This window comes from Procambarus clarkii, chromosome 55 (assembly GCF_040958095.1).
Source record: "Procambarus clarkii isolate CNS0578487 chromosome 55, FALCON_Pclarkii_2.0, whole genome shotgun sequence".
Lineage (NCBI taxonomy): Eukaryota > Metazoa > Arthropoda > Malacostraca > Decapoda > Cambaridae > Procambarus > Procambarus clarkii.
Genome location: NC_091204.1, coordinates 25459511 through 25476940, shown reverse-complemented (window position 1 = coordinate 25476940; position 17430 = coordinate 25459511).

Genomic DNA, 17430 nt, shown 5'->3' with positions numbered 1-17430 from the left:
GTTGCTGTGTTGCAACACTCACAACACGTTGTTGCTGTGTTGCAACACTCACAACACGTTGTTGCTGTGTTGCAACACTCACACTACGTTGTTGCTGTGTTGCAACACTCACACTACGTTGTTGCTGTGTTGCAACACTCACACTACGTTGTTGCTGTGTTGCAACACTCACAACACGTTGTTGCTGTGTTGCAACACTCACAACACGTTGTTGCTGTGTTGCAACACTCACACTACGTTGTTGCTGTGTTGCAACACTCACAACACGTTGTTGCTGTGTTGCAACACTCACAACACGTTGTTGCTGTGTTGCAACACTCACACTACGTTGTTGCTGTGTTGCAACACTCACACTACGTTGTTGCTGTGTTGCAACACTCACACTACGTTGTTGCTGTGTTGCAACACTCACAACACGTTGTTGCTGTGTTGCAACACTCACAACACGCTGTTGCTGTGTTGCAACACTCACACTACGTTGTTGCTGTGTTGCAACACTCACAACACGTTGTTGCTGTGTTGTAACACTCACACTACGTTGTTGCTGTGTTGCAACACTCACACTACGTTGTTGCTGTGTTGCAACACTCACAACACGTTGTTGCTGTGTTGCAACACTCACACTACGTTGTTACTGTGTTGCAACACTCACAACACGTTGTTACTGTGTTGCAACACTCACACTACGTTGTTGCTGTGTTGCAACAATCACAACACGTTGTTGGTGTGTTGCAACACTCACAACACGTTGTTGCTGTGTTGCAACACTCACATTACGTTGTTGCTGTGTTGCAACACTCACCCCATGTTTTAACTGTTTCGTAATGCTATAATAATAACCAATTATATAATATATATAAAAGTTACTAGAATTCGTAAATAAAACGTGATTGAATTTTTAAAATTTGATTAAATAGATGAAAAACAGTTTTAGATTAAAACTAAAGTTTTATCTGCGTAATATATGGAAAAACGGAAGCTAACATGTCATATATAGAGTTGGAACTGGTGACCGCGTGAACACCGGGTCCAACTGGTGACTGCGTGAACACCGGGTCCAAGTGGTGACCGCGTGAACACCGGGTCCAACTGCTGACCGCGTGAACACCGTGTCCAACTGGTGACCGCGTGAACACCGGGTCCAACTGGTGACCGCGTGAACACCGGGTCCAACTGGTGACCGCGTGAACACCGGGTCCAACTGGTGACCGCGTGAACACCGGGTCCAACTGGTGACCGCGTGAACACCGGGTCCAACTGGTGACCGCGTGAACACCGGGTCCAACTGGTGACCGCGTGAACACCGGGTCCAACTGGTGACCGCGTGAACACCGGGTCCAACTGGTGACCGCGTGAACACCGGGTCCAACAGGTGACCGCGTGAACACCGGGTCCAACTGGTGACCGCGTGAACACCGGGTCCAACTGGTGACCGCGTGAACACCGGGTCCAACTGGTGACCGCGTGAACACCGGGTCCAACTGGTGACCGCGTGAACACCGGGTCCAACTGGTGACCGCGTGAACACCGGGTCCGACCTCCCAGTCTGGCCACGACTCTTCCTGCTTAATGAAGAACTCAACAGTCATACATTCATCCACTTCATCATACATCATCAACTGACAACTGAGGCGTGAGAAGACAAAATCAGGAAGGAAAAGTCTCTGAAGAAGCGAGGTAAGGTAAGGTAATTATGAGGTGAAAGTACTAGGCCAGTATGATTATACAGCACTTGGAAGGGATATTAAGATCATCTGGGATATATAAGGACGAAGTGAAGGAATGGAAAGCTAACACTTGGACCATCGGGGATCGAACGCGGACCCTGCAAGAAGCAAGAGGATGGAGTAGAGTAACGGTGCCCAAGCACTGGGACCATCGGGGATCGAACACAAACGTATTTTATAAGCAGCACAGATCTAATAAATTTCAGCAAACTGAACTGAATTTCAGCAAACAAACTGAACAACACAGTTGTTCTCACCAGTTCTTTAAGGTTTATCAGTTAGTTATTGAACTACGCCTGGAACCCGCAGGTGCGGGACTCTGAAGTCCTCCTCCTTGGGCTCTAGCAGCCCCAGGCTCTGCTTCAGGAGGCTGGGGTCGTTCTTGCACTTGCTGGGGTGGTTCTTCTCCGGCCCCGACCACGGCGGTCTCCGAGTTATGAGTCCCTTCACCAGCTTCCAGGTCAACTCCGGAGCTCACAGTTCCTGCGACGGCGCTGGAACCAATCGTATTGGCGTTTGCCTTTCCATTGGAGACTTTCGGCGCCGTGGAGAGGGGGGACCTGCTGCATGGTTGACAGCTTCTCCCCCGTATCAACTTACCCTGGCTTTGTGCCCTGGAGAGGCTACTCCAGACCGACAACCAGAGCGCAAATCCATAGTCTCCTGAGACTGATGAGAGCCTGCTACTACTACGACTTGAAGATATAGGTAATAATATATATGTAATAGTATTAGTTAACACAAAATTATATATTGGAGAAACTCTACAACCTGTAATAAGAAGTCTTGTACTTTGAATGTAACCAATGTTATAACCCTTTTGTGTAATGACATTTTAAATAAAATAAAATGAAAAATAAAAATGTACAGAGGTGGTATGAGAAGACAATATGTGAGTGTACGCGGGTGCCCCACAAGGCTTCCCCGGATGCTGCATGTCGTCTTCTTCGAGGTCGAGGGTCCCTACAAACGCAACCAAAGATGGTACCCCCCCTCTATATATTTATATAACCTATATCTATAAAATAGAATGTTTATCCGAGGTTGGTGACCAGACACTTGGTGGGACTAGCCTCGCCCAGCTTTCCAAGACGAGTCATGTTGGGTAGGGGAGCGTCATAGCCTAGTCGGTGTCGGCCGAATTGTAATACTTTAAGAAATATCGGCATTTATATTAATAACCTAAGACAACCGTGCAGTAATAACATCTATGTAGGAAAAATCCACAAGGGCCGTGACGAGGGTTCGAACCTACGTCCGAGAGGATCCCAGACGCTGCCTTAATCGACTGAGCTACGACATGGTAAAAGTATTGCAACCAGAAGTTCTTCTGACCTTACTTGGATCCTGCAGCCTCTCCGAGACACAAACCAGGATTTTACACAATTCTCCCCATGCACCCGAGCTCAGTCAATAAGCCGTTCTACCTCTTCGCCCTTACTTCATTTTGTAAAGAAGTAGAACGGCTTAGTGACAGAGCTCGGGTGCATGGGGGGAATTGTGTACAATTCTGGTTTGTGTCTCGGAGAGGCTGCAGGATCCAAGTAAGGTCAGTAGAACTTGTGGTTGCAATTCTTTTACCATGTCGTAGCTCAGTCGATTAAGGCAGCGTCTGGGATGCTCTCGGACGTAGGTTTGAACCCTCGTCACGGACCTTGTGGATTTGTTCATTTGATGCATCACGCTATTGTGATTTCTGTGTGTAACCTATGTAGGAGCTTAAGGTATATTAATAGCAGTGCTTATAAGCAACACATCCATCCTCCATCGTACATATATTGATGTAATGGACAATTGGATAGTAGAAATTGGTATTATTGAATTTGGATAAACCGCAACATTTTTGTCAAATCAAATCAAATGTTTATTCAGGTAAAGAACATACATACAAGGTGAGATACAAACATGTTGTTGGATTTATAGATAGAGCTTGTACATACAATGTCTAAAGCCACTATTACGCAAAGCGTTTTGGGCAAGGTTGGCCCGAACCTTTGTATTTGTTTCTAATAAAACTTAACGTAATTTACCATCCAAGGTCTAATACATGCTGAGGCCAGATATAGTACATATATATGTTATACTAGGCCTAGGAATATATCTGTTTGATTTTAGCTGTATTTTTTCCCGACTATAAGGTGAATAGTACCAAGTTCTACTATGTAATTGTCTATTACGTAAATATTTAATTCATATGTACGATGCTCTTCATAGTTACAAAATGTGCAGGAGGATGGATTGCATTCATTAGAGATAAAAAAAATCTTTTGTTTTTTTATCGTAGGAGAAAATTAGACTGTAGCAGAGCGTAGTTTCGATCTACGGACCTCTAGTTGGATTATGGGCCCAGCACGCTTCCACTGTGCCACTCTGCTCCACAATACATAGTTATATGACTCTCAATATTAATAATTAGTATAATGTAGAACTAGCAAATTACAAAATGGTATAAGTTTTATGATTTAATAAATATTGTCAATATACTTTGTTATTAATTTTAGCTCTTTGAAGGGAAGGGAAGGGAAGGGAACTATCAGGGGAGAAAGCGCCAAGCCATTACAACGATATAACACTGGGAAGGGGTAAGGATAAGGATCAGTTGTGTTCGGACCACGGTCGTGTGCGGTCGCAAGGTTGGCGTCCGCTGCTTGGTGGGAGGTGGAGTATTGCCCCACACTCTTCGTTTTTGCACGTGGTGATACAGGATATTGTGAATTTGTTCTCGATTGTTGACAGCGTCAAAGAAATGGCTGAGGCGGTATGCCTAAGTGGTAGTGAGGAGGACAGACAAGATGATAACAGACCGTTTGAAGTACTAGTAGTAGTGAACAGAAAGAAACGGAGAAATAATAATAATACAGCGAGACAGTGAGAGTGACGATGAAATTACAAAGAGACCAAAGAAAGAGACCCTACTCAGCAAGACTCAAGACAAGCAATTTAATAGAAGGAAGAGGCTGTTGTTCCCTACAACATGCCAATTGAACTTCCACCAAAAGCTAGAGTGGACGGTATGTCTAGCTAAAGAATGTTTGGAATACGAACCACTCTTCAAGGAGGGTCTACACCGGCCCTACATAACAGTTGGGACTGAACAGGCCGTGGAACGCCTCACGACGGTTGGTTTTGAAAATGTAGTGATGGTTCCTCCAGAAGAAGGTATGTTGCACACAAAGATCATAGTTTTCAAGTTTCCAACTTATTTGGATCCTGACTGTCTTCTTCTTAACAATGATAATGTTGTCTGGGCAAAGAGGAACAGTGTTCGTGGTGACAAACAAAGCCAGGTTGTTGCCTTGGTAAAGGGTGAGGCGCCGGAGAAAATTTTTGTGCAAGGACTAGGCTATAGGAACGTTGCAAAATACGTTGAGGAGCCCATACTGTGCATGAAGTGTTCACGTTGGGGACATATGGCATGGAAATGCCAGTTTGACCCCAGGTGTCGGTATTGTGGGAAAAAACACGACTCGCGAGAGTGTAGAGTCAAGATTGAAAGTGAAAAAATCATCCCATTTTGTTGCAACTGTCGAGGCAGCCACAATGCTGGTTCCTCTCTATGCCCCATGAAGCCTCATCTGAAAGAGACTTGGACGGGTCCTACAAGCAGGATAGATGTATCCTCGCAGCAAGGAAAGATTGTGCAAGAGGAACATGGAGGAAACAACTGGAAGCCAACGACAGCCCCTATGATCAATGTGTGGGAGAAAGGGACGGAGAAAATAAAGGCGAGCCTAGGGAAAGTACATGGGAAAACTGAAACCTTGTGAGGACAAGGTTCAGGACAATATGGTCACCTCTGAGGTTGGTAATCAAATTTTGGAGTATCGAAAAAAAAATAGATAAGAGGATTGAGGCATTGGAAAAATTGGCTATGGAAGGTAGACGGGGTGAAAATGGTGGTGAAACAGGACGTGTAATTGAAAGTAAAACGGGACGTGAAATGGAAAGTGAAACGTGCGTAGAAGAAAGTAATGATGTGCATGAGGTAACGATGATAGAGGATAGTCAGGAGAATACACTTTCTAGTAGTGTTAGCAGTGTTCAACCTCCTGTTGTGACAAATGGTGAAAGAACGGTTAAAGTAAAACGGGTTACAGAAATAACAAAGAAAATAGATATGAATAATATTACCTTCGATGTTAGTAGTAGTTGTGAAGGTGAGGACAAAGAAAAAATGTTACGGTGTTGGAAGGAAGTTTCTAAGGTACTCTTGTATCTCATGGAATGTGACGGTCAGGGCAAAGGTAGTTTTATTATTAATCATGGATGAAAGTAAATTGAGAATATTATCTTGGAACATTAATGGATTAAAAACTAGAGAGGTGGATGTACACTATTATACTCTTAGAGAGGATATTGACATAGTAGCACTCCAGGAAATTGGGGATAGGGATTGTAGCATACTGAGGCTAAATGGCTATAGAGGCTTTCACTTATATGCTGATGGAGGAACTAGGGAGGCCTCATGTTATGTCAAAAGTACCATACCTGCCGAGATAACTGGAATCCCTCAGAGGTAGAAAGGTATTGAAAGTAATAGCTTGCGGATACAATTAAAGGACCGAGAGTTAAATTTCATTAATCTATACATCTCTGATAGCTCCCTTGATTTAAGATACTTGCCAGATTCCTTCTTTTCTGAAGATACACTTGTGGTAGGGGATTTTAATGCCAGACATCCAGCTTTAGGATCAAGGGGTAAAGCAAATAGGAATGTTTGCAGATGGTACCAGTTTTTGCAGGAACATGAAGATGTTCAACTGCTGGGCGAGCCCTCTCCTACTCATTTGAGGGGAGGGAGATTAGATTATGCTTGTTTAATAAATGCTGAGGGCATAGAGGGGAATTGTCTTACTGTGGATGAAATGCTAAGTGATCATTTTGCATTACAAATACAGCTTAAACTAGATAAAAAGCATGCCTGCCTTCAGAGGAAACCCAGCAAACACAGAACGTTTGTGGACGTTTTTAAATGGTGCAACAAAGGTAATACTGTAACTTTTGACATAAATACGTATATCTGACATTCTTAAAATCAAAGGATATAACTAAAAACATTTATTCTTGAGACACAGTTTTTTAAGATTTGTGTAAAAATTTAAAAATAATAGTAAATGCTATGGTATTATAATGTTTTCATGCTTTATATTTAAGAATAAATAATTTTCAGTCAACATTTAGTTTTTTTTGTTTACTTTCTGTAAAGCTATCCAATTTACGTTCTTATAACATAAATATAACATTTATATGACGTCAGTATAACGTTATTTACACGACATCATTACGTTATTATGATGTTATATTAACGTATAATTCCTGTATGAAAACCAGAATATATATTGAACTTTATGTTTTAAACCTTGTAAAGTTATCATAAAACTTGGAATAAGATGGTAAGCATGCTTTACTTATGAAAATATACAAACAAATCAACAAAAACATTTTAACATAAAAAACATAAACATAACATAAATTGATTGCATGCATGGGAGTTAACTGGAACTCTGTAATATTGCATACATGAACCTTAAGGTACAAACCCAGTGTATTTACTCATGCAGTTCTTTCCTAAATCTAAATTTTTCAAATTTTTACACTTTGTTTCGAGTTCTGTCTTGTGTTGCTACTTTTAATACCCCATTAATGTCCCCTTTGTTATGTCCATTCATCCCATTGTGCACCTTTACCATATGTCACTCCTAATTCTTTGCTTTTCTAGAGAATGTAATATAAGCTTTGACAATCTTTCTTCATATGACAGGTTAACAGGTAGAACAAAGATTACCATTTATATATGGATAACTATTATAAGTCGGTTTGAATGAGTGAATTGCTGCTTGAAGATAGGTATATACACGTGTGGTACTATCAGATTGCATCGTGGTGAGCCTAAAACCCTTCAGATCCAAGCAAAGGGTAAATGCCAGCAGATACAATTGCGAACACATTGATACCAAAATGAAAGACATATGACGAGAATTCAGGTAACCAAAGTGAAAAGAGTGTTGACATTACATTGCACTAGAGTGCTCCCGGGTTACTTTCTCTCACTTTCTCTGTTTTGTGCGGATGGTACACCTTGCTTTTGGAGTTTATATGCATTTAAACCTGTAGATAATTCTATTGCTAACACATTAATACCAAAATGAAAGACCTAGGATGACAATTGGGGTGACCAAAATAAAAAGAGTGTATACATTTTATCGCTCTTGTGCGCTCCCTGGTAACACACTCTCGCTTACTCTGTTTGTTGCGGATGGTAAGCCGGGCTTTTGGAGTTTATATGCCTTTAGTCCTGTAGAGAATTCTATTGCGAACACATTGATGCCAAATTGAAAAACCTAGGATGAGAATTGAGGTAACAAAGTTGAAAAGGGTATACACTTTTCAGTATTATCACGCTCTCTAATGTAATGAGAGTTGCCTGAGGGTGGCTCAGCTTTCTTTTTCTGGTACCCTTGGCCTACATTCATCTTGTCGGCGGGTGGAGCGCGCTGCTCTCTTTGACAATATATGCACATAGTTCTGTTGGGAATTCTATTGCGAACGCATTGATACCAAAATGAAAGACATAGGACGAGAATTAAGGTGACAAAGTTGAAAAGAGTATACACTTTTCAGTATTTCCGCGCACTACCAGGGAATGTCCAAAAAAAAATGGAGAGAGTGGAGGGGTAACTTGCCCAAAACGCGAAAGTGTTTGGGGAGATTTACTTTCGTTCAATACTATTATGCAAAAGGAGCCACACATCTATGGTTCATCCAATAAAATCAGCAGACTTCTAGATGTTACTACTGCTCAGCTTAGACTCGGTTACAAGTATTTCTGGGAATTCTCATTATCTGCCGATGTAGACCTGACCAAATGTTAACTGTCAACAAAATTATTTGCACACCCCTCCGTCACTATGTGATAGTGAATTCAGAGACAATTCTATAACCAATGTACCAACGATGTCTCAATATTTCATTCAAAATGATCTGGTACCAGAAATTTTAGCCAAATATCCCCAGTTTGCTAACTGTAAGTAGTAACTAAGTGATTGTAACCTATCCACCGCTGCCCAATGGATGGGGAGCGGTGTGCAGGACAAACATATCAACTGTGACACTGGCTCTCCACATATGTCAGTTGCTTAATTTAGAAACTGTACTTGTGATCGATCTCGAACCCATTGTTGATGTGACGACTTATACTGAATTTTGTAACTAGCTCATCAAGATTGTAACTTGCTTAGCTAAATGAATTGTGGGGTTCAGTCCCTGAGCCCATTATGTGCCTCTGCAACCCTTTCCACTACCGCCCACAAGATGGGTATGGGGTGCATAATAAATGAACTAAACTAACTTTAAGGCATCCTGAAAGAAAGCTTGGAGGGCTTGAAAAATTGCAGAACGAAGCCTTGAGGATAATCCTTGGGTGCCCTCGTACCACAAAGATAATTAATATGAGAAAGGAACTTAATATTCCGAGCGTTGTTTATCGTGTTACTGAAAATAACTGTCAAATTGGTATAAAAATGCTTAGGCTAGCTCATCCTAACCGTTGCACAGAAGCCCTCCAGAATTTCTTTATTGAATGTAAACATTGTTTCAAATAGATAAATAAAATTGGAACTGAACTCAGAAAGTATCAGATTTATAATTTGTACCAAGAGAGACAACAATAGCACTTTCCTGCACTGTAGGAAATTACACCCTTTTCAATTTTAATCCCTCCCTTTCCATCAAAGGAGCAAATTAGAGATCAGTCCCAGCTTTGTTTTGAGGCAAAGCTCAACGTCTTAAGCCATATTGATGCTCTGTCCACAGAGCATTCTCTCTCTCAAATCATATACACTGAAGGTTTCCTAGAGCGCCCAACGGGTGCAGCTGGAAGTGCAGTTGTCCTGGCAATAGGATATGACTTATATTTTGAGTGGGGAGTCCGTATAAACAACTGGGCCTCTACCCTTCAGACTGAACTATTTGCCTTGCTCCTTGCTCTGAAATGTGTACAAGTATCCAAACTTTATACATTAATTGTAAGTGACTCTTTATCATCCTTAATTGCTCTCAACTCTTTAAGACATAACTGTAACATGCTTGTGTCTGAAGCTAGACACAAATACAATAACAACTTGAGGAACCTTATCATAAACAATAATCTCAACAAAAATCACATAGTTCTCAGAGGTGATTTCAATATTGACCTAGGGCTACAAAATAACCCTCAAGTAGACTATTTCCTCAACAGCATGAATTCCTGTATGCTCATCCCCGCAATCACCATATCCGATCCTATCTTAGTAACAGACACCAATATGAAGCCATCAATGATATAACCTCTCCCACTCTACCACTTACCGTAAAGGTGCCACAGAGCAGCATCCTAGGACCCTCCTGTTTCTTATATACATCAATGATCTCCCTAATGTCTCTAACATACTTAAACCTATATTGTTGGCTGATGATACTACTCATCTACTCTGACCCCAACCCACTCCTGCTAAATAATGTTGTAAACAATTAATTAAAAAAAGTCTACTTGTGGATGTCAACCAACAAACCTCACACAAAACATAGAAAAGACCTACTATATCTTATTTGGAAACAAATCAACAAATGCAATTCAGCTTCAGATAGATAATGTAAACATTAGCAATAAAAATGATGGTTTTTGATGGAAAGTTTCTTAGCCTATACTTAGACAAGAGACTCAACTTCCGCACCCATATACAACACATAACTAAAAAGGTTTCTAAAACAGTTGGTATACTGTTTAAGATCAGATATTATGTACCCTACTCTGCTCTCCTCTCACTCTATAATGCACTTATCTATCCCTATCATTCTTATGGTGTTTGTGCTTGGGGTTCAACCTCTGCAAACTACCTCAAGCCCATCATCATCCAGTAAAAATCTGCTATCAGGACAATAACTAACTCTACCTTCAGACAACACACAGCTCCCTTGTTCAAATCCTTAAACATGCTAAACAAATTCACTCCAAACATTCTCCTGTGTAAATTACGTTTATAAAGCCCTTTTTCTAACTGCAAACCCTGTTCTGAAACTCTTCCTGGACAGATGTAATAGAACACATGGCCACGTCCCCACCAGACATAAATATCTCTTTGATATCCCCAGAGTCAAACTTAATCTATGTAAACACTCTATGTAAATAAAGGGACCTAGTCTATGGAACTCACTCCCTTATAATGATTTGAAAAGCTGTCCAACTTCTGCCATATTCAAAAATAAAACCAAAAAGTACCTGTAGTACTTTTTAAGTACGAGGGAGTAATGCGCAAAGCGTCCCTCACCTGTGACGTCACAGCGTCATCTGACGCCATATCAACACAGCGGCCATTTTGTCGTGAGTTCAGTCATGGCGAGGACTAACCCTTCATGCAAACTGCACCTACTATCAAGAAGAAGAAGATTTTGTGTTCCACCGATAGTATTATCGTAAATAAACACTTATATTTTATATTTTATTATATTAATTGATTCTATTTTTCTGTAATAAAGGTCCAAAGGGTTGTTAAGGAACAAGGGTGTAGCGATACCGACGCTCAGTGCGCTCAACTCACACCAAAGTATCACCTGTGTAGCTTCTGTAATTAGTGTTAATTAGTTATGCTATAAGATGAAGCGAGTATAAGATTAACTCGCTACAAGGGTACTGTGTTGGGAGGTGAGGGCTGTTACTGGTGTCTGTGGGGATGTGAGGACTTGTACCAACCACTATCACCATCAGTACCTTGTCTTGCATCCTGCTTAGTATTCCTATTGAGATATGAAGTATTATTGCATTCATATAATTATTCATTCACAGTCATTACTATTTTTATGGGCTATGTTCTGTTACCCTAATGCTTTTTACCCCTGGGCATGTCCATTTACTCTCCAGCCCTTCTCAAGCCACTGCTGCACCCCCTCCATGCCCATACTTACTGTGCTTATTCTTACAGGACTGCACTGCATTATGTGGTGCTCACTGCCTGGACACCTTGATACATGCATTATAGGGTTCTGGTAGTTGTTCTACTCACCAAGCTCTTCCAAGGCCAGGCTTGACATGTGAGAGCTTGGTCCAACAGGCTGTTGCTTGGACAGGCCCCTCAGGCCCACATATCCACCACAGCCTTGTTTGTCCGGCACTTCAAAATCAAATGTTTATTTACGTAAGGTACATACATATTTTTAGGTAAGGTACTCTTTATTTGGGTAAATTTATCTTCGTAGTATTTAGTTTTGGCTCGTCTAATTATCTTGGATAGCAATAACGAGTAATTCTTTGAGAATTCTTTGGAGACAATTCCTAACCTATACTTCTCCCAACCTATACTTCTTCTCAAGGTCATCTTCACTTCTTGAAGATGTTCAGGTTTTCTCTTGAAGATGTCGACGGTTGTTCCAGCAATACTGTATTTCTTTTATTGCTGAAAACCTGTTTTCAGCCATAAAAAAATAATCCTGAATCCAGAAAAAATCCCTTTTGTATCATCTGGAAATTTTCAAATATTGCTGATCAAACCTGAGTCTAAATTATTTGTATATATTATGAATTACAGAGGTCCCAGGACAAGGTTTTTAGGCACTCCACTTACATTTTCCCACTCTGACTTAACCCCCATTTATACAAACTCAGTCTTATCTTTTAGCTAATAATTTATTGTACACACCATACTCAGCCTGTGTAGGGTAGTTTATTGTGCATGTGTAGTATATATATTTGTGTAGTATATTTGGTATATTTAATGCCTCTAACCTCTCCTCATAGTTCTTGTCCTTCAGTTCTGGGAGCCACTTAGTAGCATGTCTTTGCACCTTTTCCAGTTTGTTTATGTGCTTCTTAAGATATGGGCACCATACAACCGCTGCATATTCCAACTTTGGTCTAACAAAAGTCGTGAACAATTTCTTGAGTATTTCGCCATCCATGCATTTAAAAGCTCTGAATATTATCCTTTACCTGCAATTGGTTGTTGCTGTATTTATAGAATATGATTTGTTCTACTTTACATTTGTTTGTTCCTTTTTTTCAAAATTTCTTTCTGCCTCTCTCCTCACTGCCGTGTAGTTGTTTCTCTTTGTATTACTGGTATGTTTGGGGGTTGGGCCTCTTCGTATATTGATTCCATTTTTGTGTCTTTTGGTCTCTGGCCGTCTTGAAATTTCAGTTGAAAAAATCCTGTTTCCTAGTTCTGCATCTTTGTTTTGGTATAAATGTTTTTGTTCCTTTATCATATATTTCACAAAATTGACATACTGTGCATTAATTCATCTCAATTACTTCCTTTCCTAACAGCAAGCCTTTCCAGTAAAATTCTTTGAATTCTTTTCTGACTTCTGGCCTAATGTTTGTTTTATCCTAGTGTGTATGATGCCTAGCGTGTGTCTGGTGCCTGTTGTGTTAAACCGAAGATAAATGCATAAGTATAGGTCAGTAATTTATCCAGCTTTGAAAGGGGCTTTCATTATGCAGCAGTATTTCACTCTAGAGAGCACTAGTGTCTTGAAAACTATCATCATCGGTATAGCATCTCTAGTGTGAAAAGTTCTTGTTATCTATCCTGTCATTTTTCTTGCAGTTGTGACGGCTACTTTACTGTGTTCTTTAAATGTAAGGCCTTCTGACATCAGTACACCCAAATCCTTTACGTTGCTTTTCTGTTCAATGTTATGATATGACTGAGTTTTGTAAGTTGTTTCCGTTTTTATATTTTCATTTTTTCCGTAGCGCATGAGCTGAAACTTATGTTCGTTAATCACCATGTTATTTTCTGTAGCCCATAGAAAGACCTGATTTACATCTGATTGGAGGTTTGATGTGTCCTCTATGTTGCCTACTCTCGTGAAGATTCTAGTGTCATCTGCAAAGGATGATCAAGTACTATAGGTTGTGTCCTTGTCTATGTCCGATATGAGGATGAGAAAAAGTATTGGAGCAAGCACAGTACCCTTGGGGACTGACCTCTTTACGGTTAATGGTCCAGATTTTATTTTGTTGACTACTACACATTGGGTTCTATTAGTCAGGAAGTTGTATATCCATCTGCCTATTTTTCCGGTAATTCCTTTTGAACGCATTTTATGTGCAATAACACAATGGTCACATTTGTCAAAGGCTTTTGCGAAATCTGTGTAAATTACATCAGCGTTTTGTTTGTCTTCCATTGCATCTAGTGCCATGTCAGAGTGGTCCAGCAACTGTGATAGGCAAGAGCGCCCTGTTCTGAAATCATGTTGTCTGGGGTTATGGAGATGCTGTGATTCCATGTATTTTGTGATCTTACTTCTTAGCATTCTCTCAAAGATTTTTATGATGTGCGATGTTAGTGCTATCGGTCTGTAGTTTTTTGCCTCTGCCTTATTTCCTCCTTTATGGGGCGGTGCTATCTCTGCTGTTTTTAGTATGTCAGGGATAATGCCAGTATCTTGGCATTGTCTCCAAAGAATGTGAAGGGCCTGCGATAACGTTTTTTTACAGTTCTTGATGAATATAGAGTTCCAAGAGTCAGGGCCTGGTGCAGAGTGCATGGGCATACTGTCTATGGCTTCTTCAAAATCCAGTGGGGATAGGATCACATCTGATTTATGATTTGATGTTGGTATCATATCCATGAAAAATTCATTTGGGTTATCAATCAGATGGATGGAGAGCTACACTCGTGGTGTCCCATTTTCCCAGCACTCTTTGTCATATAATGCTTTGAAACTTTTGACGGTTTTGGCCTCCACCACCTTCTCACCTAACTTGTTCCAACCGTTTACCATTCTGTTTGCAAAAGTGACTTGTCTTACATTTCTTCGGCATCTTTGTTTAGTTCGTTTAAATCTATAACCTCTTGTTCTTGAAATTCCAGGTCTCGGGAAATCTTCCCTATCAAGTTTATCAATTCCTGTTACTGTTTTGTACGTAGTGATCATATCTCCTCTGTTCCTTCTGTCTTCTAGTTTTGGAATATTTATTGCCTCTAATGTCTCCTCATAAATCCTGCCCTTCAGTTTTGGTATGAATGTTTGTGTGCCTTCATCGTATATTTTGCAAAATATGGAATACATCTCATTTACTTTACTTTAAGAATATGGTTCGATCAATTAAAAACCCTCTTGTTCAAATTGCAAAGAGACTGAAAGAGATGCAGCATGCTCAATGGATTATATATTAGTGATTATTATTAGGATAATAATGCCCTCCGCGTTCAGCGTTTCTGCCCGAAACGTTTCTGCGTTTTCAGCGTTTACGTTTTCGTTTCTCAGCGTTTTCGTTTCTCAGCGTTTACGTTTACGTTTCTCAGCGTTTCTGCCCGAAACGCTGCGCGTGCTAGTGGCTTTACAAGATTGTAATTACCATATTTGTATCCTCACATTCCTTATGTACATTCTTGTATATGCATAAATAAATAAATAAATAGGATTATATATTAGTGAATCATATTAGTGATTCAATTATTATGGTCATAAAACAATAAACAAATAGTTTTGGTGTTATTACACTCTATTCACAGGTTATATATAAGTATCTGCATGTTTTGTTCACCATTACAAACCACTAAGTTGGTTTGATTTTAGTTGAGATTGTTATTTATGATAAGATTCCTTACGTTATCTGAGAATGAAGCTATGTTGGTATTGGGAAATCTATAGATGGCACTTATAGTCAAGGAGGATTTAAGGGATTTACTGGAGAACTTGGCAAAGGTATATTCACAATAGTCGTCTCTATTACTAATGATACTATTGCAGATGAAGGTATCTTTGTAAGATATTGCTATGCCACCTCCTTTTTTTATTAGGCCTGCAGTTGTGAATGGCTTTATTATCAGCCAAGTTGTTGCATACAACATAGCATATATATGTATATGGCATACATACATATATATATATATATATATATATATATATATATATATATATATATATATATATATATATATATATATATATATATATATATATATATATATATATATATATATGTCGTACCTAGTAGCCAGAACGCACTTTTTGGCCTACTATGCAAGGCCCGATTTGCCTAATAAGCCAAGTTTTCATGAATTAATTGTTTTTAGACGACCTAACCTACCTAACCTAACCTAACCTAACTTTTTCGGCTACCTAACCTAACCTAACCTATAAAGATAGGTTAGGTTAGGTTAGGTAGGGTTGGTTAGGTTCGGTAATATATCTACGTTGATTTTAACTAAAATAAAAAAAAATTGACCTCATACATAATGAAACGGGTAGCTTTATCTTTTCATAAGAAAAAAATTAGAGAAAATATATTAATTCAGGAAAACTTGGCTTATTAGGCAAATTTGGCCTTGCATAGTAGGCTGACAAGTGCGTTCTGGCTACTAGGTACGACATATATATATATATATATATATATATATATTCAAAATTCGTCAGTGTACTACATTTTTGTTGTTGCTTTTAGGTGATGCTTTTAACCAGTGTACGTGGGTCTGATTGTGCAACCACGGTTCGAAGAATAATGAAGATATGAACAAACGGCCTGTGGTCACTATACAGTCTGGAAGGGCAAAAGAAGAAATTGGCATTTCTACAAAAACAAGAACTATATAATGTTAAGTAAGTAATCAAAAAATTAAATAATTTTTTTAAAGTTTAAAATTCACTTAAAAAATTAAATTTTAAGTTAAAAAATTTTAACCAAAAAACTTAATATTTTTCATATTTGGAACCATTCCATAATATTTTCCCAAGCATAAATGATTATATTTCTATCACTTGCTCTTAAGATTGTTTCATTTAATAGAGGTTGGGCATAATTGTTCTCTGCTGCTAATAGAACTGACTGACTTAGCTATAGGAAAATGTAAACTTAATTGGTTTATCCATTACAGTATTTTGCAGTTTATTTCATGATCCTGTGCTTAATTCTTGCATAAATAGTAGATTACAAAATGCATTTTTATATCATTAGTATTAAATAATAATAATGCAAATAATTGACTTATAAATGATGTACAATTAATTGGTAGGTGATATTATATTATTAATATTTTTTCATTCTTGCAAAGCCTTAACAAAGCCATTAACATGTTAATATAAACTTGATCACCTTCCACTTATTTTCTCATGTGCTACCTACATGTACAAAACCTTATTCATAAATGCATATTTTGTTCTGAAACTTGTCCTTTATATGTTGTGTATCACCATCTCTGGAGAGTTTTATCTGATTGATGTATAAATTACTTTTAATTTTACAGAATATTATTGTTATACTGAATTTATTATTATATAAATAACTTAATTTTACAGAATCATCTATCAACGCACATCCACAAGTTGAGGAGGAGGATGTGACCTTCCAGATTTCTGAAGTACTGAAACATGCACCAAACAGGCCTGGTGGATCTAGGTACAAGGTAAAATAATTTAAATTTTTTTTTTTTTTCTAATTGTCCGATATATATATATATAAGTATATATATATATATATATATATATATATATATATTTATATATATATATATATAAATATATATATATATATATATATAAATATATATATAATGTGTCGTACCTAGTAGCCAGAACGCACATCTCAGCCTACTATGCAAGGCCCGATTTGCCTAATAAGCCAAGTTTTCATGAATTAATGTTTTTTCGACTACCTAACCTAACATTTTCAGCTACCTAACCTAACCTATAAAGATAGGTTAGGTTCGGTCATATATCT